The following is a 25,190-nucleotide window of genomic DNA, read 5'->3' as shown; positions in this document are numbered from 1 at the left end:
CAAATCTCTTTTATCATCTAAGCAAACAAGGGACTGTAAGTTAGATGCAAAGAATCAATAGAGAGTTGAATCCTACCCAAAAGTCTTCATTAGTGAAATTATCAAACAGAATTAAAAATAAGTATGTTTAATATGTTTTAATATAACAGAAAGGATTGACACCATGAATAAGAAAAGAGACTATAAAGCAACCAATCATATGTGAAGAACCAAATAAAGCTTTACATATGAAAAAATATAATAATTGACGTAAACAATAACTGAAGGGTGAAAAGAATAGATTAAAATCTGCTGAAACTAAAAGTGGTGATCTGGAGAAAAGATCTGAAGAAACACAGAATATATTTCAGAGAGACAAAGAAACGGAAAATATTTCTTGAAAGGTGGGGACAGGATGCATGGAGAATAGAGTAGGAAGTGATCAGTGTTCAAAATGTGAGAAAAGAGAAAAATGGGAAGAGTTAATATTCCAAGTGATAATATAGAAGTTTTCAGAATTGTCGAAAATCAACAAACTAGAAGTCCACAAAACCTATGATAAAACCCAAACAAAATAAATAAAAAGACATTCATGTATATATGTGAATACATAGTCATACATACATGCATACATATCTATCTATGGATCTATCATTTGTATAACAAAAGAACAAAGATAGTATTTCTAAAGAAGCCATAGAAGGAAGAGAGGTCACCTACAAAGGAATGGTAATTAGCCTCAGAGCTGAATTATCAGCAGCATGCACAGGAAGCCAGAAGCCAATGAAATAATATCTTCAGTGTACTGAGACAAAAATAACTTTTAATGACAGAACAAAATAAAAGCATTCAGATTTTTTTTTAATTCCAAAAGTTTACCTCACTAGGAAACTATCTAATAGATGTATTTCCATGGAAAAAGCTGATCTCAGATAGAAAGTCTAAAACACAAGAATGAGAGCTATGATATTATTATCATGTAAATAAATCTAAGCAATTATTACAGAAGTGTTTAAGGGTTACAAATAAAACAAGGCAGAACTTCAATATGGGAAGAAACATGCAAATTGAGAGGAGCCGTGATCAGTTCTACAACATGCTAAAGTTTTGTACTGTTTACAGTGACAGCAAAAGCAGTGGGGTTCATTTTGGCCTCATTTAATTAAATAAGCACGCTAAAATAATATCCAAACTACTATTTTTCAGTTATATTAGATGAATAAATTGTAGAGATCTATTGGACAATATATTGCCTACATTAACAGTATGGTGTTGTGCACTTCAAAATCTGTTAAGAGGATAGATTTCATGTTAAATGTTCTTACTGCAAACAAAAACAAAAATCCCCAAAGGGGCACAAGGAAACCCTGGTAGTTGCTAGATATGCCTATTACCTTGACTGTGGTGATGCTATCACAAGTATATGCTTATGTCCAAACTCACCAAATTGTACACATTGAATATATGCAGTTATATACATATCAATATCTCAATAAAGATCTTTTAAAAGCCCAAATTACTACTCCATTAGTGCAAAATAAAGCACAAAAAAAGTTTTAAAAAGTTAAATAAATCCTGAAGACATAGGTCAAATTTAAGGTATTAAAAAAAGATGATAAAAATAAATCCACATATCAGTGGATTAAGCTTAAGCTTAATCTTAACAATTAAGCTCTACAATAAAAGCACAAAAATTGTTGGAATAGATTGAACAAAAACAGCCAATTGAGATGTATGTTCTTTTAGGAGACAGACTAAAACTTAAGGACACAGAAAAGCTGCAGGTACAAGTATGGAAGAGTATATATAACAAACAAATAATAACCAATATTAGGCTAGTATAATTATATAAGTATCAGGCAAAATACTTTTAAGGTAAAAAAATATCATTACAGATAAATAATGTAATTTATTAATAGAAACATAATGATGAAATATTCAGTTCATCAGGGAAGTAAAAAAAAAGTTCCAAATAATGCATGTCTAATATACCTTTAAAAACTAGGAAGCAAACACTGACAGAAATTTAAGTAGAATTAATAAACCCAGCTTTGTAGCAGCAGATTTTAAAGCAACTTTTTTTTTTAAATTTTTTTTCTTAATGTTTTATTTTACTTTTGAGACAGAGAGAGACAGGGAAAGAATGGGGAAGGGTCAGAGAGAGGAGGGAGACATAGAATCTGAAACAGGCTCCAGGCTCTGAGCTGTCAGCACAGAGCCTGATGCGGGGCTTGAACTCACGGACCAGACCGCGAGATCATGACCTGAACCGAAGTCGGATGCCCCACCAACTGAGCCACCCAGGCATCCCTAAAGCAACTTTTTAAAGATTTTGGTAAATCAAACCGACAAGTAACACTATACTTTAGAAAACTGGTATACTTAGATCATGATGGGTATTGATCAATACAGTTAGAAAACAATACCAAAAACTATACACTTAGAAAACAATTTTAAGCAATATTTGGGACAAAGAAGAAATCAAGATGGACAAAAATAAAATAGTAAGGTAGAGTAACCTGGAAGAGCACATTTAACCTTCTAATGGCCATGTAAAAACACCCTTGGCTCCTGGTACTCACACCATTGGAAGCCCTATATACACTGCATATGGGATTACTCTGTGTAACAAGTAAGGTAAGGTACTGTATCACTTCCATGGTTAGATTATAAGAAGCCTTGCAGCTTCCACCTTGGTCAATAGGAATGATGATCTAGGGTAAGTCAGTTCCCATGTAAGAAGTATAATTACGCTGGGACCACCATGCTGTGGGAAATCCAAAGTTAACCATGCTTAGTGTAGACTAGGAGAGAGAGATGCTCAACTATCTCCTGGATGTTTAGGTTCTTCCTTGAGGTGTCAGAAATAGGGTTGCAGGGGCGCCTGGGTGGCTCAGTCGGTTAAGTGGCCGACTTCAGCTCAGGTCATGATCTCACGGTCCGTGAGTTCGAGCCCCGCGTTGGGCTCTGTGCTGACAGCTCAGAGCCTGGAGGCTGTTTCAGATTCTGTGTCTCCCTCTCTCTGACCCTCCCCCATCATGCTCTGTCTCTCTCTGTCTCAAAAATAAATAAACATTAAAAAAGAAATTAAAAAAAAAAAAAGAAATAGGGTTGCAGGTGTTTTCTTGGATGTCTGTCTCTCTGAGGCTTAAAGCTATCTCCAGTACTAGCCCCCATCTCACTGACATTGCATGTAAGAGTCCAATTTCTGGTCTAAATCAACGTATACAATTTTGAGATTAAAAATAAATTATTTTTTCAGCTACCAAATTTTGGGATCATTGATTATGCAGCAAGAGATAACTGAAATAACCCTATAATTGGAGATTAAACAATCTTTAAAAACAGACCTAACAGCGAGCATCACTACATATTACATGATTAGTATTATTCAGATCATGTTTTGTGAATGTATATCAACATAATTAGAAAAACAATAGCAACAAATGATGCATTTAGAAGAAAAAGGCTGGAAACACTGTTCTATGTCTGGAAAAAAAAGAGAAAAATCAAGATGGAAATTTAAAAATGTTTATAAATTAGTCACTTATAAAGCCAGTATAGAGGTTAAAACACAAAAGTAGGAGAATATCAATTATTTATATAAAAATTAAGGGATAAACAAACTAAAAAGATGCAAAATATGGTATCATATACATAAAACACGGAGGAGGAGAAAAATTTAATGCTTTTAGAATGTGTTTGAGCTTAAGCAACCATCAACTTAAAATACACTGCTATACATATAGGATATTATATATGAAACCAACAGCAACCAAAAATCAAAAACCTGTAGTAGATAAACAAAAAATAAAAACAAAGGAATCTAAGTATAACTAAGAAACCACAAGGGAAGACAGCAAGAGTAAAAGAAAGGAATGGAGAAGAAATACAGAAACAATCAGAAAACAATGAGCAAAATGGCAGTAAATACATATTTATCAATAATTACTTTAAATGTAAATGGAGTAGGTGCTCCAATCAAAACACATAATGTGAGTGAGTGGAGAAAAAACAAGACTCATTTGTATGCTCCCTACAAGAAACTCAGTTCACACCTAATGGCACACACAGACTAAAAGTGAGGGTTTGATTCCAAGCGAATCAAAGTGGAAAAAAGTATGGGGGGCAGGGTAGCAATGCTAATATCAGACAAAATAGACGTTAACACAAAGACTGTGGCAAAAGAAAAAGAAGGACATTATGTAACAATAAAGGGATCAATCCAAAAAAAAAAAAAAGGATATAACAATAGTAAATATCTGTGAACTCAACAAAGGGACAAAAACAATATGTAAAGCATACATTAACAGACATAAATGGAGATACCGATAGCAATCCAATAGCAATAAGGGACTTTAATACTATACTTACATCAATGGACAGTTCATCCAGACAGAAAATCAATAAGTAAAATAGTGGCTATGAACAACACATTAGATCAGATAGACTTGAGATATATAGAGAGAGCATTCCATCTCAAAACAGCAAAATACACATTTTCTTCAAGTGAACATGGAGCATTCTTCAGGATAGATCACATATTAGCACACAAACAAGTCTAAATAAGAAGAATGAAATCATGTCAAGCATCTTTTCTGACCACAACACCACGAAACAGGCAATTAATTAGAAGTAAAAACTAAAAAAAAAAATGTGGAGGCTAAACAACATGCTACTAAACAATCGATGGGTCAATGAAGAAATCAAAGAAAAAATTAAAAAATATATGGACATAAAGGAAAATACAATGGTCCAAAGTCTAAGAGATGTGGCAAAAGCAGCTCTTGAAAGTTTATAGCAATACAGGCCTTCCTCAAGAAGCAAGAAAAATCTCTAACAACCTAACCTAAAGGAAATAGAAAGAGAACAAACCAAGCCCAAAGTTAGTAGAAACAAGGAAATAATAAAGATTAGAAAAAAAATAAATGAAAAAAAGAGCTAAAAATAAAATACTGGCAAAATCAATGAAACCAAGAGCTGGTTTTGAGAAAAGATAGACAAAATTGATAAACCTTTAGCCAGCCCATCAGGAAAAAAAAAAAGAGAGAGAGAGAAGACCCAACTAAATAAAATCATAAATGAAGGTGGAGAGATAACAAGTGACACCAAAGAAATACAAAAAATTATAAGAGAACATAATGAAAAATTATTTGCAAACAAATTGAACAACAGAAGGAATGGCGAAATTCCAAAAAGATACAATCTTACAAAAGTGAATCAAGAAGAAATAGAAAATTTGAACACTTCAATTAGTATTAACAAAATTAAATCAGCAAAGAACTCCCAAAAAGAAAATGTCCAGGACCAGACAGCTTCACAAATGACTTCTGCCAACACTTAAATAAAGGTTAATACCTATTCTTCTCAAACTGTTAAAAAAAAAAAGAATAGGAAAGAAAACTTCCAAATTCATTCTATGAGGCCAGCATTACCCTGATACGAAAACTGGATAAAGACACCACATACATAAAGAGAACTACAGGCCAGTATCCCTGATGAACAAAGATGTAAGATTCCTCAACAAAATATGAATAAACCGAATCCAATAATATATTAAAAGGATCAATCACCATGATCAAGTGGGATTTAATCCAGAAACACAAGTGTGGTTCATTATCTCCAAATCAATCAGTGTGATACATCACATTAACAAGAGTTAAGGATAAAAACCATTTAATCATCTCAAAGATGTAGAAAAGCATTTGACAAAATACAACATCCACTCATGATTAAAAACTCTCAACACAGTAGCAGAAAGATAAATTAAGAAAACTATTCCGTTTACAGTTGCACCAAAAAGAATAAAATACACAGGAATAAACCAAAGAGGTGAAAGACCTACACTCTGAAAGCTATAAGCTAATGATGAATGAACAAGAAGACAGGGGCACCTGAGTGGTTCAGTAAGTTAAATATCTGGCTCTTGACTTTGGCTCAGGTCATGATCTCACATTTCATGGGTTTGAGCCTTTCAAGGGGCTCTCCTCTGGCAGCGCAGAGCATGATTGGGATTCTCTCTCTTGCTCTCTCTCTGCCCCTCCCCTGCTAGGTGCTCCCTCGCTCCCTCTCTCTCTCTCCCAAAATAAATAAACTTTAAAAAATTATTTAAAAAAATGAAGACAACACAAATAAATGGAAACATAGTTCATGCTCATTAGATTGGAAGAATTAATATTGTTAAAATGTCTATTAATGCCCAATCTATGGATTCAATGTGATCCTTTTCAAAATGCCAATGGTATTTTTTTTACAAGACTAGAATAAATAATACTAAAATTCATATGAAACTACAAAAGACTTTGAATAGCCAGAGCAATCTTGAGAAAGATGAACAAAGCTAGAGGTACCACAATTTCAGATTTCAGGATATACCACAAAGCTACAGTAATCAAAAAAGTATGATTCAGGCACAAAACTAGAGGCAAAGAGCAACAGAACAGAATAGAGAACACAGAAATAAATCCATGCTCATATGGTCAATTATTGTAGAACAAATGAGGCAAGAATATACAATGGAGAAAATACAGACTTTTCAATAAATGGTATTGGAAAAAGTGAACAGTCATATGGAAAAGAATGAAAATGGACCACTTTCTTACAACATGAAAAAAAATAAACTCAGACAGATTAAGACCTAAATGTGAGACCTGAATCCATAAAGCTCCTAAAAGAAAATATAGGTAGTAAACTCTTTGACATTGGCTTTAGCAATATATGTGTGTATTTGTTTCCTCAGGTAAGGGAACCAAAGGCAAAAATAAATATTGGGACTATACCAAAATAAGAAGATTTTGCACAGTATATAAAACTATAAACAAAATAAAAAGATAACCTACTGAATGGGAAAAGATAGTTTCAAATGATATATTTCATAAGGGATTAATATCCAAAATATATAAAGAACTTATACAACTCAAACTCTGATTAAAATGGTCAGAGGAATGAATAGACATTTTTCCAGAGAAGACATACAGATGGCCAAAAGACAAATGAAAAAATGCTCAACATCACTAATCATCAGAGAAATGGAAATCAAAACAATGGGATATCACCTCATACTGATCAGAATGACTTAGTATCAAAAAGACAAGAAATAACAGACACTGGCAAGGATGTGGAGAAAAGGGAACTCTTGCGTGCTGCTGGTAAGAATGTAAATTGGTTTAACTACTGTGGAAAACAATATGGAGATTCTTCAAAAATTAAAAATAGAAATATTTTTGATCCAATAATTCTACTACTGGGTATTTACCCAAGGGAAATAAAAACAACTACTTGGAAAAGATATATGCACCCCTGTGTTTATTGCAGCACTATTACAAAAAACTCATAGCCAAGATATGGAAGCAGCTCAAGTGTCCATCAGATAGATGAATGGATAAAGAAAATGTGGTACACACACACACACACACACACACACACACACACACACACAATGTAGTATTACTTAGCTATAAAAAGAATGAAACCTTGCCATTTGTTGACAACATGGACGGACCTAGAAGGTTTAAGGGTATGTGATATGTCAGACAGAGAGAGACAAGTATTATATGATTTTATTTGTACGTGGAATCTAAAAAACAAAACAAATAAACAAACAAACAGACTTTTAAACACAGAGAACAAATTGGTGGTTTTCAGATGGGTGAAATATGTAAAGGGCATTTAGAAGTACCACCTGTCATTTATAAAATAAGTCATGGAGATGAAAAGTACAGCATAGGGAATATAGCCAATAATATTGTAGTAATTATAGGGTGAGAGATGGGCAACTATGCTTTGGTGGTGAGCTGAGAGTAATGTATAAGATTATATAGTCACTATGTTGTACACCTGAAACTAATACAACATTCATTCTATGTGAACTATACATCAATGATAACGAAAAAAAATTGTAACTCGGCTATAAATAAAATATCATAGATTAAACTCATGTGGTACAGTTTTTGCATAGTTATAGATAGAAGCAATTTTGTTGCCTTAAGTTTTCACAGTTTTAAAAAGCAAGAAAGGGTGATAATTAATGGATTAAATGAATCAGGGTCCCTGTTAGGGGATATAAAACATACCAGAAATGTGAAGAGGGAACACTTAATGTAAAAAATTGTGAACTGAAAAAGTAAGTTGTTGAAGGGTAAAAGAGACCTTTAAGACATAACAGAGAGGGGCGCCTGGGTGGCTCAGTCGGCTAAGCGTCCGACTTCGGCTCAGGTCATGATCTCGCGGTCCGTGAGTTCAAGCCCTGCGTCGGGCTCTGCGCTGACAGCTCAGAACCTGGAGCCTGTTTCAGATTCTGTGTCTCCCTCTCTCTGACCCTCCCCCGTTCATGCTCTGTCTTTCTCTGTCTCAAAAATAAATAAACGTTAAAAAAAAAAAAAGACATAACAGAGAGCATAGCTATGGAAAGCAGCTGCTTCCCTTAGAGCTGGTGGAAAAATAAACAAGGAAAAAAACTTAGAAGAGAAATTCTATAATGATAAAACGTAGACCTCTGAGAGATGGCAAAGTGTTCTAAAAGCACACAACCTGTCATGGCAGGTGCTGGAGGCCACTCTCCAGGACTGGAAGAGCATGCCCCCATGGTGATGAAGAACACTTCTAGGAGATCAGCAGCACACTGAACTGACTGCTATTGCTGGGAAGGTGCAGGGACATGCCACACACCAGTCCACCTGCTACTGTGGAAAGCAGAAAGAACCAAATGCCTTCTCCTTCCTTCAGCCCTGCAGTCTCCTTCTTGTGTCCCTCACCATCAGAGTGTAACATAGATGCACCTGGAAAAGGAGACATTTGCTTTGCAGAGTCCATCTTTCAGCATCACAAAGGAGGGTAAAAGAAGGGAGATTCCGCACTGAGAACTAATAATGAAAAACAGATATACTGAGGATTCAATAGAAAAAGAAACGGTAGAATAAGGATCAAGAAACTAAAACAAAGGAAATATGGCAGATAAAAAAATAAAAGTAAAATAAAATAGAGTAGCAATCGATGCAATAAATTTTATATTGACAAAACTAATAAAATTAATAAACCTCAGGGAATCTTAGGAAAATAAGTATGCATACCTGATATGACTACAGATAAAGCCAAAAATGAAAAATATAAATATATATTAAACAATGCCATGTCAGTAAATTTGAAAACTTACATGCAATGGACTAGATTCTGAAAGATACAAGTTACTATGATTAAAAAAGAGATCATTTAAGTTACCCTATAATCTTTAAAGAAGTTGAATAGTACTTGAGAATTTCCCCCACAAAAATATTAGACCAAATGAGTTCAACCAGCATTGAATGAACAAACAACTCAAATCCTAAACAGTTTCTTTCATAAGGTAGAAAAAAAAAAGCGTAATGCGTCCCAAGTATTTTGTATTAGTTGGAAAGTGTTGATAGGAACTGAGAATAATCAGATAAAGACAGCATAAGAAATGAAAACTAGACATCCCTTTCCTTCAACAGCATATGAACAAATATCCTAAACAAATTATTACAAAATGAAATATATAACAGAAAAACTCCAGAACGAAAGTATACATTAGAATAGGATGTAATAATTAATTTTTAATAATTTTAATATACTTATTGAATGAGCTACTTATTATGCAGTAACTTAAATGAACTATGGCTATAATTTAAACCATTGAGAAATTTCAAAAACAATGTTGAGTAAATAATGTAAGTCATATAAAAACATACACACTATGATGTTTTTATTTGGGCCCTGATTCTTTTTTTTTTAATTTATTTTGAAAGAAAGAGAGACAGAGACAGAGACAGAGAGGGAGACAGAATCCCAAGCAGGGTTCATGTTGTCAGCACAGAGTCTGACACAGGGTTCCAACCCACAAATGATGAGATCATGGCTCAAGCTGAAATCAAGATTCAAGTGCTTAACTAACTGAGCCAACCAAGCACCCTGGGCCCTGCTTCTTTATTTTTTAAATTTACATCCAAGGTGGTTAGCATATAGTGCAACAATGATTTCAGGAGTAGAATCCAGTGATTCATCCCCTACATGTAACACCAGTGCTCATCCCAACAAGTGTCTTCCTTAATGCTGCTTGCCCATTTAGCCCATCCCTCCAGCAACCCTCAATTTGTTCTCTTTTATGTTTTCTCCCTGCTCCCCTTCATTGTAGTAGGTCGAAGAGGGGAAGTAGTGACAGTGGTTGTGAGCCACCACTGTTTGCATTAGCTCTCAAATCTCTTTCTTCGCCCATAATGACAAAGTTGAAAGTTGAATGTGTGTGTGTGTGTGTGTGTGTGTGTGTGTGTGTGTGTACATATACAAAAAACCTGCCAATTTATCTATTGAAATTTTAAAGTTTTGCTTTTTTAAAACTTTAAGTCCATGTTAGTTAACATATAGTGTAATAATGGTTCCAAGAGTAGAATTTAGTGATTGATCAATTACATACAACACCCAGCATTGATTCCAACAAGTGTCCTCCTTAATGCCCATCACCCATTTAGCTCATCCTCCTACCAATCTCCCCTCCAGCAACCCTCAGTTTGTTTTCTGTATTTAAGAGTCTCTTCCAGTTTACCTCCCTCTCTGTTTTTATCTTATTTTTCCTTCCCTTCCCCTGTGTTCATCTGTTTTGTTTCTTAAATTCCACATGAGTGAAATCACATATTTGTCTTTTTCTGACTTATTTGGCTTAGCGTAATACATTCTAGTTCCACCCACATTGTTGCAAATGGCAAGATTTCATTCATTTTTGGTCACCAAGTACTATTCCATTGTATATATATAACCACATCTTCTTTATCCATCCATCAGTCAGTGGACATTTGAACTCTTTCCATAATTTGGCTATGGTTGATAGTACTGCTATAAACACTGGGGTGCATGTGCCCCTGTGAATCAGCATTTTTGTATCTGTTGGATAAATACCTAGTAGTGCATTTCCTGGGTCAGAGGGTAGCTCTATTTTTTAACTTTTTGAGGAACTTCCACACTATTCTCCAGAGCAGCTGCACCAGTTTGTCTTCCCACCAAAAGTACAAAAGGTTCCTCTTTCTCTGCATCCTTGCCAACATCTGTTGAAGTTGTGCTTTCTAAACTGAAACTCAAGTAGATTTGGTATACACACACATATACACACACACACAGACATCTTTACTTCTTCTCTGAGATCTTGGTGCCTCGTCAGTGCCTACGGTAGCAAGACAGTGCTCTCTCTGCCAAACAAATGAATTTTGGATTGTGCCTCCTAAGGGCCAATAACAATTGAGAAATTAAAGAAAATGGTAGAATCTGAGAAATTCTATAATCTAGAATTCACATGGGATGCCCTCCTAGAGTTCATTTCAGCCTCTGCATATACATAAGTAAAGTCAGAATTGACTGCCAATGTTAACATCTCCACAAAGATACAGAAGTGCTTTTACTCAGTGCTATAGACTTTCAAGGTACATCAAAATTAATAGGCAAAGCCTCTCAGCACGTAAGTAATGACTCTACATGCAAGCCATTTTCACTTATCTGGATGTGTTTTACCGGTGTGCTGTTTTTGCTTTTGGTGGGGATCAGAAAGAAACTACTAGGGCCAAAATGTTGCTGACTTCTAATTTTAAAACTTTGCCCAATATTAATAACATACTTCCATATTTTCTGTTGTTTCCTCTCACCTATCCTATGATAAAGCACTTCATTGTGTTAGCACAGAAAAAATAAGAGCAGCAGTGTGAAGCTACATTCTCAAGATAGTACAAGTCCCTTGGGAAGCAAGAGTAATGGTCTTGGTCTTTGATATACAATCCAATGTCCCAAGTATGAGATTTTATTAAGCAGACTTTAGAGTACTTCCCTTTGCTTTAGGTTCCTTATGAGTGTGATCAGTTATCGTGGTGAGGTGGTCAAAAGTATCTAAATAATTGCCTTCATTTTTCTCTCTGCACTTATGCTATTACCTAAACCTAGAGAATTTTTTTGTGTGGCTCAGAGAAAATACCGTTACATCTGATTAAGTTCAAGATGCAACACTGACTTTATCTTTTCCTTTTTAATGAACCCAGTATTCAAACTGCCTCCTTTTTCTTTCTTTCCCATTACCTTACAGACCTGTGAGAGCAGTAAGTAGGAAAATGCTGTATTCGGAATTTAGGAGCTTTGCCTGCAATAACTTTACTTTGTCTGCACCAGCCAAGAACACAAGACTCTAGGGATTTGGCTCCAAAAGCAAAAGCAATTCTAGTCAGGATTATATAACCAAGGCCTGAAGGATCATAATTGGCAATTTATGGAGTAAAGCCTTTGCTACTTTCAGTTATCTATTTATTTTTAAAATCTTAATAACTATTTTCAGGATGTGCTTTTTCTAAATTTCCATGGCTGATTTCTTTTTCCTTTTAGCCACTGTAGAAGACAGTATGGACGTTCCTCAAAAAATTAAAACTGGAACTACCATATGATTCAGTAATCACTACTTGGTCTTTACCTAAAGAAAATGAAAACCCTAATTCGAAGATATATGCATCCCTGTGTTTACTGCAGCATTATTCACAATAGCCAATTTATGGAGGCCACCCAAGTGTCCATCGGTAGATGAATGGATAAAGAAAAAGTAGTGTATATAAAATGGAATATTATTCACCCACAAAAATGAAGGAAATCTTGTCATTTGCAACAACATGGATGGAACCAGAAAGTATAAATTCTAAGTGAAATAAGGCAGAGAAAGACAAATACCACATAATTCACTCATATGCGGAATTTAAGACACAAAACAAATGAACAAAGGGGAAAAAAATGAGACAAAGTAAAAAGCAGACTCTCAACTATAGATAATAAATGGGGAGGTGAATAGGGAGATGGGGATTAAGAGTACACTTGTGGTGAAGAGCACTGAGTAACATATGCACTTGTTGAATCACTATACTGTACACCTGAAATTAATATAACACTGTATGTTAATGACATTGGGGTTAAAATGTAAACAAAAAAAACATTTAAAAATTAAAATCCATATGCCTTGAGGGACATAGTGGTAAAAATCTGGAACCCAGCATACTTTTCTAAATGTTGATATCTAATGCAGAGATGATTATTGTTATTGATCCCCTATGTGTAAAAAAAATTTCAATGAGGCACACAAATCAGAAAATTTTAGTGTTTATAGGGATATTTATAGTCACATGGAAATATTAGACATATATGTTTTGATTGAACAGATAGATACTGAATTCCCAGAGATAGCAGTGTCATTTAAACTGAGACTGACAGATAAAAGGGGTCTAGCAAGGCACATCCCTTTAACACAGAGAGATGGAAAAATATTTTCCAGCACTCTCTCTAATGTCACCTTTCAGACAAAACCTTCTTTGGTTCTCTCAGTCCAAATAGTGCCTTCAAGCTAAAATTTCTCCTTTACTTTTCATTCTACCGTCTTATCATTTATCATAATTTAGTTCTTCTTATGCATCTATGATAGTTTAATTCTCTCTCTATTGCTAGACTGTGAACTCCACAAGGGCAAGTGCCGTATGTGTTTTATTTACTAGTATATAGTCTATATGGTATATTGGTATAGAGTACAGTGCCTGGTAAATAATAGGTGTTCCATAAATGTAAGTAAAAAGATAAAAGACTATATATCATATTGGAAGTGTAGCTATCATTTATTGAGCACTTACTATCTGCCAAGCACTTTAAGACATCTTATTTAGTTCTCTAACCATGTTCTAAAATAGACATTATCTTAATTTTACGGATGAGGCAACTTAAGCTCTGAAATTGTAAGTAAACTGCCTAGGACCTGATAACTAGTTAGCGGCAAAATTGCGATCTGAACCTCAAGTTCAGTCTCTTTGTTGTTTTTTTGTTTTTTTGTTTTTTGGTTTTTTTTTTGCTGGGGGTGGCTCTACTGCCTGCCCTCCTTCTTTCCTCCCTCTCTTTCTTCTTTTCTCCCCACTTCCTCTCTTGTTCCCTCCATTCCTTGTTCCTTTTTTCTAATACTTTACAAATACAAAAGCATATATAAATATTATATAACATTATATATATATATATATACATAATATATACATTTATATAACATTTTGCAGGTGTAAGAATATCAATGAGACAAATGCTTCTGATCCTGCCACCAAGGTTAAGACCAATGGCTTTGAAATAACTATGTGTCCTTCCCTTATCACAGTCACCTCTTTCATCCTAAATATGCATGCCAGTCATTTCCTTGTTCTATTATTTTTGATTATAAGTAAAACCATAGTGTAATACAGAGGACAGATGCAGAGGGATGTTTTCTCAATTCCTTCTATGAGGTCAGAATTACCTTCATACCAAAACCAGGCAAAGACAGACCAGTATCTCTCATCAACACAGATGCAGAAATCCTCAAGGGATATTAGCAAATTAAATCCAACAATATGTAAAAACAATTATACACCATGACCAAGTGAGTTTTTTCCCAAGCATGCAAAGTTGGTTCAACATTTGATAATCAATTAATATAATCCATCACATCAAAAAGCTAAAACAACAACAAAACAAACACATGATCAAATGACAATGGAGGAGGGATTATTCCTTAGATAATCAGAGGAACCTTACCCAAGAAGGTGGTCTGGAGTGTGAATGACATCCCAAAACCCATTTTCTCATTTGTAAAATGGGGCTAGTCACAATACTTCTCTCAGAAAGATTTTGTAAGAATTCTATGAGGCACTAAACATAGTGGCTGACAGAGGATGGTCTTGACATTGACACAGTCATTAATACTTTTTTAAAACTTATATTCTTTTTTATTAAAAATGTTTATTCATTTTGAGAGACAGAGAGAGAATGAGCAGGGGGAGGCAGAGAGAGAGAGGGAGAGAGAATCCCAAGTATGCTCTGCACTGACAGTGTAGACGTGGGGCTCCATCTGACGAAAGGGAAGATCATGATCTGAGCTGAAATCAAGAGTTGGATGTTTACCCAAGTGAGCCACCCAGGTGCCCCTAAAAATTATATTCTTTTTTATTTTTACTTTTCTTTAATGTTTATTTATTTTTGATAGAGAGAGACAGAACACAAGCAGGGGAGGGACAGAGAGAGAGAAGGAGACACAGAATCTGAAGCAGACTCCGGGCTCTAAGCTGTCAGCACAGAGCCAGACACGGGGCTTGAACCCATGAACTGCGAGATCATGACCTGAGCCAAAGTCGAATGCTTACCCGACCGAGCCACCCAGGCACCCCCCAAAAATTATATTCTTGATTAATTCCTGAAATCAAGATTTAAGTCAAATGATAATCACAGACATTAGAATACGATGCCCCAGGGAGCTTCAAGAACTGGTCAGCTACACTGAAGGAAATCCTTCTATTGGAAAACTATAGTTCCCATAGCCTGTCTTTTGCTCTGTCAGTGCCACACTTCTGCTCAGAGTTCTCACCAGCAGGAAACCAAAGGTACATGAGTGGAGGTTTGTATTTGTGTCCAAGACTAAGGCTGTGGTCTGAAAGGCTAAAATGACACTCAGTAAAAAACTGTACCTACATGCAGCAGGGTCTTTTCTCATGTAACAGTGGTAAGGAAGAGCCTAGGGTTGGTCTTTAGAGAATAATTCAAAGAAATGTCTGCTTTGTTGAATGGGAAATATGTTGGCCCAAGCAGATGATATTCACATTGCAGCCCTAGCTAGATTGTTAACAGTGTTATAAACTTGAGCAAGTTATTTCAATTTCTGCATGATACTTTGCTTACACGATATAATACTTTCCATACTCATTTTGCAGAGGCTGTCTGATTTTAAGAATTAACTACTCATTACAAACAAATTGGAAAATATAGAGAAGTATAAAGAAGAAATATATCCACCCCAAAATCAATCTCCCAAACATATGCACAATTAAGATTTTGTTGTAAATTCATTTTTTCAACAATTAATTTATTATGGGCCTACCATGTGCCACTGTGATTTCAACTTTGTTAAATGGGTATATATTTACATACGTAATTTAAAAATGTAAAATGGTTATGGCTGTGTTCCTTTTCATTTAAGCTCGAGCCTGATCGGACTGGCTTTTGAAAACATATTTCTTATGGGGTGCACAACAATGGCTCTATTAAGAGGCTATATGATAAATAATTATTCTAATTTATCACTCATCTCCTGAAGGTATTTAGGTTGCTTGTCATATTTCTCTTCATTCTTATAATTTCAGTCTCCAAGTATTTTCTTAGGGTAGTGCTCCAGATGTTATCTTATTGGATAAACAGGCTGGGGCATTTTTCAGGCTCCTGATGACATTTCAAGTAGGATATAGTAGTTTTTGTTTCCTTCAGTAATGTATGAGGGTGGCATTCTCCCAACTCTTATATTTAGCATCTACACACAGACAAAGAAATGACCATGCAGAGCAAAGTAGCAGGTTCCAGGCTTTCACCCCTGCATTCATTTGGAAACATTGTGGAGTGAGGCAGACCCCTCAGCATGGGAGCACTGATATAGTCTCACGTAACAGACATCAGGTTTCGAGGCTCTCGCTCAAAGTAGGCACTCCATCAGTACTGCTGATGATGGCTGCACAGAGCAGATGGTGGTAAAGGGAAATACCGAGTAAGAAAGAAAAAAAGAAAGAACCACAGAGCAAGGTTTTCTTTTATTTTAGCCAGATCTTCTGTGGTTGAATATATCTGCTGTATTTCCATTGAAAATGCAACATTTGGGTTGGTGTGAAAATCTGTGTCAGGAAATGCCCCCAAGAGAACAAAACATGTACCAGGTGATAATGGATGTTATTACTGGAAGCAACATTTGTCTTTTTTTCTCTCTCTCACTCAACCATAGTAAATTTTAATATGTGTGTCAGGTTTCCTGCAATTTATATAAAATGAAACTCTTTGGGGAAGAGAACACACAGTGTCCATATGATTTCATGGTGCAGCCTCACCTTAGATCTAAAGCTCATGTCAGCTGCTCATACCTTCTCCTGCGGAGATGTCAACAGAACAGGCTGGTTCAGAATAAATGTGTCCCTGCGACCGGTACGTGTGATGGACCTGGCTGTGCTTCTGCTTTCAGAAATCACCCCCTTCTGTGATCACAAGAAAAATAGGCCCATCTTTTAAGACAGGCATAATTTTTGCTTCACTGAACTGCTTCTTAAATTTGTTTTGGGGCTTAAAATCTATTGGTTAATCTTTGTGGCATATCTTATTATGCAATAAAGTTCAATGTATACTGGTTCTTGAAACAGGCCCTGAGGTCTAATGGAATATGTTAAGTTCTCGAAACTTTCAACGTCAGATACTTATTTCTTTTATTTTTTTCCATCTTTTTGATTTGCCTTTCCCAGAAATCATTCGTTTGCCATTTTGCCACTTGAGGGGGGAGATATATGCTTGGTGGTGCCATGAAATACACCACCAAGAGACAGTCAGCATCTGGACTGCAGAAGCCAGAATGGGAGAGGATGTCAAACTAAGGTCTATGAGTAAGAGTTGAAAGGACCGTGACTCTGCGGCCTGGATAATCCAGTTTGGGACGGGGGGAGGAGTGGCATGCCTGCATTCAGAGAGCTGAAGTGCAGTCAGGTGAAGACGTGAAGCTGCTTATGTTGTGTGGGTTCACCTTCCCAAATCTCTCTCCAGTCTTTCAACTTCTCCCTATCTCAGCTTTTCACCACTCTAGTGTAAGCCATTTTCATCTCTTGCCTACACCATGACCATAGTCTCATAATCCATCTCCCTGTTTCCCTTTTGCTCCCCTCCAAGTCATGTCTTTCCTTTGCTTATAACCCTTTATAGCTTCACATCAGTGCATGTAAAGATGAAGTTTGAGTTTCCGATGGCCTCCTTATGCTGAAAGATCTTGTGCTTCCTCTCCCTCCAACCACATCTTGCCCCTTAGTCTTTTCCTCAGCCACCATGGAATTCTCTGAGGAAGATGATCCTCAAGTGCCCATGGTTTCATGCAGCCTCAGCAGCATATCAGTTTTGCAATCGTGAGATACATTTTGCCTTTTGCTTGGAACCACCCTTCCTTCAAGAACTCCACTGGCTCTCCTCCCTGTATCATCTAACCCTTACTCTTTCTTTAGACTTCACACACACACTCCTCCTTTCTTGTCCAAGTTCCGCCCTCAGTTATGAGTTCTAATAGCACCATCTACCTCCTGTCTAGTGCTTTTCTTATAATTATATACACAGTAGCTATTTTCACAGCTGCCCTGACCACTCTGTGGAAGAAGAGATGGCTTCTCTTACACATTGCTGTCTTTTCCTCAGCATATGAGGTGCCCCTCATATGCATTCACAGAGCTAGCTTGGTGGCTAACACATGGTAAGATGCTTACTTATGAATATGTGTGAGTGAGAGAATGAATAGAACACTAAAAGGAAGTTTATTTCCCGCATATGCAACAACTCCAACACTGAAAGTTGTTAGAAGATAGACCAGACTATCATGTATATTGCAGGAGGCGTCTTCTACTATGGGAGTAATGCAATGGATATGAAGTATCAAGTGGGACAATTGGACTATACTCTCTTTAAAAAAATTTTTAACATTTATTCATTTTTGAGCAACAGAGCATGAGCGGGGGAAGGGCAGAGAGAGAGTGAGACACATAATCTGAAGCTGGCTCCAGGCTGTGAGCACAGAGCCTGATGCAGGGCTTGAATCCATGAACCATGAGATCATGACCTAAGCTGAAGTTGGACGCTCAACGACAGAGCCACCCAGGCGCCCTCGGACAATAGTCTTTAATTGCTCTCTAAACTCAGTAATTCTATGATTTATAAGGTATTTTAAAATATTTTTTTGAGGGGGGAGGGAAAGTAATTCTGATAAAAAGCTTAGCAAGGAAAAGACTAAATATTTGGTCAAACATGAATGTTTGAATGTCTGTATTTCCAATTTACATGGAAAGGTTTGTGTATGTGTGGAGGCTATAGAGCTGAGCAGTGATGCGGATGACATTCATTCATTCATTATTTATGCATTCATTCAACAAGTATTTCTTCTGCTGGGGACACAGGAGAGAACAAGAAAATAAGATCCCTCCTCTCAAACATCTTCTATACAAATGGACATAAACACAAAATATATGAATAAATAAGAAGTAAGTAATGGACAATGATAATGGGGGTGGGGGTGTGGCTTCCACAGAGTAATCAGAGAAGCCTTATTGATGGTGCCATCATTTAGGATGAGATTTGAATGACAAAAGGGGAAGATGTGTAAAGAGGTGAAGGAAGAGAATGAAGGTCAGAGTGCAGCCCTAGACAAAGGACCTAAGGCGAAAACAAGCCTGGCATGTTGGAATGGGAAAATAAATGCCAGCATTATGATTCGGTCTGAAGAAGAAAAGTATGGCACATGGTGGGGCTGCAGAGACAGGTGAGACCAGATGAAGCTGTGATGAGGAGAATGAATTTTATCCAAATGAAATGAGCCGTCATGGAGGTTTTGAGGAGAGAAGTCGCCTCCTCAGATTTGGGGGGGGCACCCTGGGGCTCACTGCAGTTCCTTCTGGTTTTCCTCATACACATTTCTCCTCTATTCCTAGCTCTTGTGCTACCCAAACCTATTCCAAATCAGTATCTTTTTAAAAGTACTGGCTTAAAGAAAAGTATTTTTAGAAGCTGGGAACATTGTGTAAAACTTATACTTTAAAGCAGTAACCAAAAAAAGCTATCTAACTGATGTGTCAACTTGTACATTTTAAAGCCCCCTGCCCTCTTTGATGTACCTATAAAGAAGTCATGTTTTCTTCATTAAGACCTTTTATATAGAAGGTAAACCTCATACAGAGTAAAATAAGTCAGCTCCATCCTGCATGACTATAAAATGGAGTATTACTCAGCCATAAAGTAGGATGAGATCTTGCCATTTGCAGCAATGTGGATGGAACTAGGAGATATTAGGCTAAGTGAAACAAAACCGAAAAACAAATGCCATGTGGTTTCACTTATATGTAGAATCTAAAAAATGAAACAAATGAATAAACAAATAAAAAATAGAGTCAGACTTATAAATACAGAAGAAATAACTGATGGTTGCCAGAAGGGAAGGATGTTGGGGACGGGCAAGATGAGTGAAGGGGAGTGGGAGACAAAGGCTTCCAGTTATGGGACGAGTAAGTCCCGGGGATGAAAGGTACAGCACAGGGAGCCTGGTCAACATGACTGTAACACACTGTATGGTGACAGATGGTAGTTACACTGGTGGTGAGCCCAGCATTACATATAGAACTGGTGAATCACTATGATGTACATCTGAAACCAGTGTCACATTGTGTGTCACCTATAATGAAAAAAATTCCAGTCCCTCCCAGTATTTCTGAATATTTCCAGGGAGTGCTTCTATGTCCTGGTTGGTTTTCTCCATTCTTGCTCTGAACTATTGCTTCTAGTCCCTCCCCTGTCGCTTTCAGAAGTTATGTCTTTACCTTCCCTGGTCATTTAACTGTCTTCCCTTTGTTTTGCCTTAAAACACTGACATAGCCCCTTCTTTCACTCCCAAGACAGTACTAACAAGAGGCTAAAACCAAGTTGGGGTGGATAATAAACTTTACTTAAAACCTGAAGATACTATGAAGTCATGTCAATTCAGAAAGCTAGATGTTACTGCCCTGAAACTAATCATTTTTCCTCAGTGGCAGAAAGCTTCTTCTTGGCTGTTGTTGGTGATGGGCCCAGACTGTGGTCATACTGATGAACGCCCTTTCCTATTTCTCTCATTTTTCTCTTCTCCCAGTATCATGACCTGAAATGTTTGTTTCTTGGCCTGCTGAGGGAAATCTGTGATGCTTTTTAAAGCTTCCTTGTTACTGGATGCATTACGCGCTCTCAAAATTCATGTCCTGAAGTCCTAATACCCAGGACCTCAGAATGTGACTGAATTTGGATATATGGCCAGAGGCAGTTAAGTTAAATGAGGCCATTAGGGTGGGCCCTAACCCAACATGAAGCATGTCCTTATAAGAAGATGGAACACACACAGAGGGACAACGCCACATAAATAGGAAGAGTGTCACATCCAAGCCAAGGGCAGAGGTCTCTGAAGGAACCAACCCTGCAGATGCTTAGATCTTGGGCTGTTAGCCTCCAGCAAGTGAGAAAATAACTTTGTGTTTTTAAGCCCCCCAATCTGTGGTGCTTGTTATAGTAGCCTTCGCAAATATGTACAACTGTCCAGTCTCCTTCCCATACTTCTGCCAATGGCTTTCAGCATCGTACTGTCCCTCAGTAAGACATTCATGTGGTCATTAAACCAAACACTTGTCACCACAGTCTGAAGGGCCCCGTATTACATTATCTCTATTCGTGGCCAAACTGACTAATATCAAACAGATATGTGAATGGCAAGTAGTATGACCGAGAGGACTCTCTAAGTGATCCCTTGCAGGAAAAGGAAGATTCTGCCCTAGCGACTTATTCCCATCTCCCAGAAAATTTTTGGCATTCTAGGAGCAGCCAGATTACCTCGTGTTTTTAGCCATCACTGCCTTAGGAGTATTGATGCGTGGCCTCAGAGTACTCCACTGATTTTCTTTACAAACCCAGACTTGAGTTAATGCTCTTCTTAAGCTCTAAAAGCACCCATTTACAAATATTGATGTTCTGCGTGTGACGATCAGCCCAGAGCTTTTCACACCTCACTGTCAGTGTCCTCCAACACTGCCAAAGTCAGCCCAAGCAAACTTGTGGCCACTCAGGCTGCCTGAGCAATGCACAGGGATGTGTGGCTGCCTTCTCCACCTAACCGGCACGTACAGCAAGGGGAGCAGCCCCTCACACCTGAGCCATCCAACGGGGCCAGTCTAAATTCCACATCTTTATCAAAAACGTACAGAACTATTTTTGTGCCAAGCCGTATGCTAAGAACCTGAGATATTTTATCCCGTTTGGTTCTCGTTGCAATCTTAAGATGTAGGAGCCATATTTTACAGATGAGGAAGTAGATGCTTGGAAGATTTCTGTGGCTTACCCAAAGTCATAGTAGGTAGTAAAAGGTAGTGCTGGGTTCATGTACTGTGTGCCATGAAGTCCCAGCTTTTGATCTTCCTATAAGGCTTAACTGTGGCCTTTCTAGATTTCTTCAACCTTCACTCATCCCACACTTCTCTAAACTCCCGTGCTAAATACTTCTAGACCCACTCAGCACTTAATTGTGGTTCACTGTGACCTGCTCTCTGTTTACTTAATTCATGCCTGTCTGGTGCAGAAACAGTACTTACAACTATATATCGTGTTCACTTTTCTTTACAGAGTCTCACCTTTGTGGAAACTTAATGTTTCTGATTTCCTAGGTGCTCGGGATCCGAAGATTCTCCCTTGGAATCTTTCACAGTAATAAACACCCAAAGGGGTCATTTGGTAGAAATCACTTCAGGGGCAATAAAATACAGAGGTAAGAATTGTGGCCCAATTCTCAAATTATCACAATTCCGGTCTTAACTCTGAGCTCTTGGTAGTTGTTGGCCCTAAATGAAAAACTTTACCTTCTCTGAGCCGTGAGAATTGGAGGTAAGACTAGATCTGAAAATGTTAATAAATTATAGAGTGCTCTTCACATGCAAGAGATTATATTCTTCAGCACTGGTAGCTTTATTATCAGTATTGACCAGCAATGAAAGACATCTCTCAGTAATCTTACTTTCTCCATAAAAATGTGGTGGTCTACAAAGTTCTCTCTTGTTTTAACACTCTGTCAATTCCTCTTTATGGTGATGGTGAGAATGTGTGGGATTGGCTGGGAAGGGGGTGAGGGCTGTGTGGGCAAGACCTTCCAAAGTGAGAAATGATGCCTTACTTTCAAAGGGCTTATCACTCACATCCCACTTGCCAGCAACAGGATCACATCTCACGTGGGGGCTGTCTGTGTCTTCAGAGAAGAGGTGGGGTGGTTATATGACTCATGTTGTCACCACTGCAGATGGAGAAATGCCACTCTCCAAGAGTTTACGATTCTAATGACTCTGTCCTGCACCTCATATGTCTATGTCAGTTCACAACTGTATGCTGATGCATTTGAACACTTATCTCAACCAGGAAAAAATAAAATCTGAAGATAAGTATTTTCTCACTTATCTTTCTTCCAAAGTATAATTTTTTTTTCAAGATACCTTCACTATGCCTTAAAACAAAACTTCCTTGGTATTTCTCCTTTTTGACAAAGAAAGTAGGAATAAGGGCATGTTTAACCGAGGTGGAAATGGAATAAACATATTCCCAAACTGACTGTTACTATGCAGTTTTATTTAACACCTAACAGAAGTTCTGAGAGTGTTAAAAGGGTCTGGATATTTCCCCCAATGGCATTAGGTATAAACATGAAGGTGTTTATGATTCTGTGTTCCTTGACCTTGTTGCAGCTTAAAGTCTTGAATAAATTGAAGCAAAGTAGGCCACGCGATCACAGGGGCTTGGCTTCTTGGTGACAGTTTTAAAGAAATAACTTTTACTGCTAAAGGGCTCAGAAAGTAAAAGTGTCTTTTCTACAGAGAAAATAGTTCTTAAATATTTAAAAATGGCAAATTTCTCCCCAGATGTCAAGAACTGGAAAGGTCACAAGAGTTGGGAGGACTTTGGGGACCACAGCACTCATGAGTACTGGTTATTCTTCCTTGAATTAACTTTCAAACACAGATTATTTCACAGACTATTCAATTTCTTGCCCATTAAACTGCAGAGGCTCCAACATATCTGTGAAAAATAGCCCACAGTATTTTGTCTGGATTCCAAGATCCTCCACAGTTTGTCACCAAACCATCTCTCTGGTTATATCCTTTTCTCTAGTCTTCTAAGTATCTTATATTTTCGCTAATAAAAGTCACCCATCATTTTCTTCAACTATTCAAGCAATTTCACACCTCCTTGCCTTTTATCCCTAGTGTCCCCCCAGCTTGGAACAGTTTTCTAGGTATTGAAACCTTTTTCATTCTTTAGTACCCAGTGAAATGCCACTTTTCCCACAGCGTTTTTCTTGAGTTCCCAAATGGAATATTCTTCCCATATTTAATATTTAGCAGTTCATTTTAATACCATTATTATTTCATTCTGACTTGCTTAGACATTATGAAGGCCCTATCTCCAGTCCCTTTTTTGAAAACAAATATTTTAATCAAGTAGATTGAACTCATTTGTTGAGTCATTCATCCACTGGACAAAAAATGAATTGATTCATATTAATAAACAAGTGTCTCTGTGTCTTGATTAATTCCTACTCAAATATGTATTACAGTATCTGCTTTCCCTTTTTGATCATCAGCTATGTGAGGACCAAAAGCACATGTTATTCAGCTTTCAAGTCCTTAGTTTATTTTAACTGGTGGGTACTTTATAAACATGGTATGGATGGATGGAAGGATGGATGGATGGATGGACAGATGGATGGATGAATTAGAATGTGAATTAGAATTATCAATTCAGAATATTATCTTTTCCTTGGCTTAAGACAATTACTTTTGCTTGGAATCATTGCAGTATGTGTACTGAATACATGTTACTTTGGTCCTTTTTGTGTGTTTCATAGCCTTTTATTTGGGGAACTTTTAACTCATTCCATAGTAACCTGTTTGGTCCATGAGGTTCAGATGGGCTTATTCATTCCCAAATGTTGGCAAATTATCTAGGCCTACACAATATTCCATGTATTCAAGTGCAGATATTGATTCAGCAATAGAAACAAGAACAATTAGACTTTTTCCAAGGCACTGGGCAAGGTTAGTGGGAGAGACTCTTCTGGGAGATTATAAGTATAAAGTTAACGTGAACTAGAGCTACAACAGCCTTTGTTCCACCATCAGAGGAACAGCTTATATAAGAATAAAGCCAGGCTGGGGCACCTGGGTGGCTCAGTTGGTTAAGCATCTGACTTGGGCTCAAGTCATGATCTCACACTCTGTGAGTTTGAGCCCCATGTCAGGTTCTGTGCTGACAGCTCAGAGCCTGGAGTCTATTTTGGATTCTGTGTGTTCTCTCTCTCTCTCTCTCTCTCTCTCTCTCTCTCTCTCAGCTCAGAGCCTGGAGTCTATTTTGGATTCTGTGTTTTCTCTCTCTCTCTCTCTCTCTCTCTCTCTCTCTCTCTCTCCTTCCCTTTACCCCCTCTCTTTCTCAAAAATAAATAAACATTAAAAAAAGAATAAAGCCAGGCTAAAAAAAAGTAGAATTGAAGGATAGAGAGAAAAAAATTGCAAATATTGTGTTTGAATCATGAGATCTAGCCAAGCCTGTAGCCCACTTCTCAAGATGTGGATAAA

The sequence above is a fragment of the Panthera uncia genome (assembly GCF_023721935.1).
Source record: "Panthera uncia isolate 11264 chromosome A1 unlocalized genomic scaffold, Puncia_PCG_1.0 HiC_scaffold_17, whole genome shotgun sequence".
Taxonomy (NCBI): domain Eukaryota; kingdom Metazoa; phylum Chordata; class Mammalia; order Carnivora; family Felidae; genus Panthera; species Panthera uncia.
The sequence above is the reverse complement of the archived record's forward strand: the minus strand, read 5'-3'. Positions refer to the sequence as shown.